Source organism: Giraffa tippelskirchi, chromosome 3 (genome assembly GCF_054371585.1).
Source record: "Giraffa tippelskirchi isolate mGirTip1 chromosome 3, T2T-mGirTip1v1.2.pri, whole genome shotgun sequence".
Taxonomy (NCBI): Eukaryota; Metazoa; Chordata; class Mammalia; order Artiodactyla; family Giraffidae; genus Giraffa; species Giraffa tippelskirchi.
The window spans coordinates 132,636,769-132,640,390 of record NC_137277.1 but is presented as its reverse complement, the minus strand read 5'-3'; the positions used below and the strand labels follow the sequence as shown (position 1 = coordinate 132,640,390).

General features: G+C 44.9%; 1 non-coding gene across 1 annotated transcript; it reads right to left on the bottom strand.

The window, feature by feature from the left end:
- Positions 1 to 237: 237 nt before the first annotated feature.
- TRNAE-UUC (transfer RNA glutamic acid (anticodon UUC)) lies at positions 238 to 314 on the bottom strand. Its single transcript has one exon. It is a non-coding gene; the product is annotated as a tRNA-Glu (tRNA).
- Between the last annotated feature and the right edge of the window lie 3,308 nt (positions 315 to 3,622).

The window sequence follows — 3,622 nt, the reverse complement described above, 5'->3', positions numbered from 1 at the left end:
AAATGTTCTTTGTTGAATGCAGAAAAATACATTTCATTATCTCTAGTTCAGTCTAAATCTCCTGGTAACACTTGGGTGAATATCTTTTCAGATCCATATAGCATATTATATATAGACACAGAGAGAAAGAGAAAAAGGATTACTGTATAAAGGATGTTTTTGGTTAATTTTTAAATTGCTGGTTATTCTTTTACTAGACTTTTTTTTTAACTGTGCCACTCCGCTGTGGGATCTTAGTTCCCTGACCAGGGTTTGAACGCGGGCCCTCGGCAGTGAAAGTGCCAAGTCCTAACCAGGGACTGGACTACCAGGGATGTCCCTAGGCATTTGAGATTTATGTCTTAACCTCATGTGTAGCCATATTTGGAAACTGAGGCTCAGACAAATGAATTCACACACCCAATACCATACAGGTAGGAAAGTGGTACCCAAAAGCCTTTCCTCTTCACTCAGCACAGGTAACTTTGCAGATTTCTGGTTCTAAGGACTCCTCTACAAGGTAGGCCCTAAAATGCATACCACATATTTAAATGCAAATTTAACTGTCATCCGGGGGTGCATCCATCTCTTCCCTAAGGAGAGAACAGGTGGACTTTGGTGGCTAGCAAGCCTATGGCAAATCATGTACAGAATTTTCTGTGTATGTCTGAACGTTTCATTTTATAAGGGAAGATTTATAGCTTTCAGGAGATCCTTAACAGGCCTGGGACCCCACACAGCCTGGGAGGCACAGATGTGCTGAGTGCACATATCCATGCCGGCTGTCTGCTGCATGAACAAACTCACCTGTGCATCACCCACGTCCAGCTGGGCTCTGTGGCTGACGCAGGCCACCAGTCCAGCCCTCAGTCCCCAGGTCCTCCCTGTAGTTCTGCTCCGGAGTTCCAGGTGGGACAGACCTGATCCAGAGTGTAGATGTTAACCCGGCCCAGAGGTCTCAGAGCCAGCAATCAGTGAGCTCCAGCAGACTGAGGGCCGGTCGTTGGGGCCAGCAGGGTTCAGAGGTGGAGGTGGGAAGAAGAAGGCAGAGCTTGTCATGAGTGACACCCAGGGACCACCAGAGATGAACCACTGACTGAGGATACACGGCCTCTGGGAAGGGGGGGAATGGTTTGTTTCCAGCACCTGCTGGGGCTCAGAGGGCTTGGGACACCCAGGCTGGGGTCTGGGGCCTCAACACCAATTCTCATTCCAACACTAACCAACCTGATCTTGACACGTCACTACAGCCCCTCGGGGCTCAGTTTCCCCATCCATAAAATTAGAACCCCCAAGGATTTGAGGAAAAATGGATACATGTATATGCATGGCTGAGATCCTTTCTTGTTCACATGAAATTATCACAGCATTGTTTGTGAATCGGCTACACCCCAATACAAAACAAAAATTTTTATAAAGGCATTAGGATTCCAGATTAGAATCAGAGCAGGACTAAAGCAGTCCTCTGAGCTGAAGGGCAGGGGGCTATGGCCCCTGGTTCAAAATCATGTGACGGCTAGCCACACCAGGATTTGAAACCCACTGTCCATCCTGCCCCTAGAGGTGCAGAAGGAGGAAGCTGTGGGGAGACAGGAGGAAGGAGGCCTTGAGAAATCTGGGGACAGAGAGGCTCAGAGCCCCTAGAGGATGGTGGTAATGCCTCGTCCTTGCCCCCGGGACCCCAACTCACAGACCATTGCCTGGTATTAGTTTTCTAAGGCTGTCATAACCAAGTACTATAAACTGGTTGTTTAAAACAAAACAAATTTATGGTCTCATAGGTCTGGAGACTCGAAGTCCAAAATCAAGATATCAGCAGGGACACTTTACCCTGAAAACTATAAAAGCTATAAAGCTTTTTTTTTTTTTTTTTTTGCCTCTTTCTAGCTTCTGTTGGTTGCTGGCCATCTTTGGTGTTCCTTGGTTTGCATCACATCACTCGGATCTCTGCCTTTGTCTTCACATGGCCTTAGTCTTCTTCTACTTCTTTTTTCTTTTTAAAGAATGGATTTATTTAGATAGCTACACATTCTATAGACAGAATATAGTCTCTCTTAAAAGACAAGAGAGGCCCAGGGAGAAACGCACTCCACAGACAGAGTCTGGGCCATCTCAGAAGCCGAGAGGTCACATGGCCTTCATCTTATAAGGACACAGGTCATTTGCCTTTGAGACCCATCCTACTTTGGTATCACATTCTGAGGTACTGGGGGTCAGGACTTCCACAAGTTTTGGGGTCACTGTTCAACCTACATCAGTGTCCAATAAATATTTGGTGACCACTTGGGAGAAACAAATGGGCAGAGACGCTTGGCAATCTTTGCTGTGAGGAGATTCCCAAGGAGATGACAGTGAGCTCATGGGGACATGATTTTCAAAGAGTTGCCACTTCTGGGGAGAAGTCACACTTACTGTGCTGGAATTACTGAAACATGGATGTAGAGTAAAGCACCTGTGGGTCAGGGAGGTGAAGCCATGCAAATATCCACAAGAGCAGACAAGATGGTGCAGACAGGTGGGCAGGACCTAGGGGTCAGAGGTGGCAGGGAGACACATCAGACCAGGTGTCAGAAGTCTTTGTGTTGTTTTTCCATCATGACGAAAAAAGTTGCTTTTTCCACACCCACAGAACAAATATAACTGTGACTTGTGATTCACAGTGTAATGTGGCTGATTTCATGTACTTTTGACAGTTTGATCACATTTGGAACATAACATTGGGGCTGTAACTCTGCTTTTTTGAATCTAGTGTTAATTAAAAACACATTTAATACCTAACAGAAGCAGAAGATATTAAGAAGAAGTGGCAAGAATACACAGAAGAACTATGCAAAAAGATCTTCATGACCCAGATAATCATGGTGGTGTGATCACTCACCTACAGCCAGACATCCTGGAATGGGAAATCAAGTCGGAAGCATCACTATGAACAAAGCTAGTGGAGGTGATGGAATTCCAGTTGAGCTATTTCAAATCCTAAAAGATGATGCTGTGAAACTGATACACTCAATGTGCCAGCAAATTTGGAAAACTCAGCAGTGGCCACAGGACTGGAAAAGGTCAGTTTTCATTCCAATCCCAAAGAAAGGCAATGCTAAATAAGGTTCGAACTACTGCACAATTGTACTCATCTCACATGCTAGCAAAGTAATACTCAAAATTCTCCAAGCCAGGCTTCAACAGTACATGAACCGTGAACTTCCAGATGCCCAAGCTGGATTTAGACAAGGTAGAGGAACCAGAGATCAAATTGCCAACATCCATTGAGTCATCAATAAAGCAAGAGAATTCCAGAAAAACATCTCCTTCTGCTTTATTGATTACTCCACAGTCTTTGACTGTGTAGATCACAACAAACTGTGGAAAATTCTTCAAGAGATGGGAACACCAGACTGCCTTACCTGTCTCCTGAGAAATCTGTATACAGGTCAAGAAGCAACAGTTAGAACTGGACATGGAACAACAGACTGGTTCCAAATCGGGAAAGGAATACGTCAAGGCTGTATATTGTCACCCTGCTTATTTAACTTACATGCAGAGTACATCATGAGAAATGCCAGGCAAGATGAAGCAAAGCTGGAATCAAGATTACTGGGAGAAATATTAGTAACCTCAGAAACGCAGATGACACCACCCTTTGGCA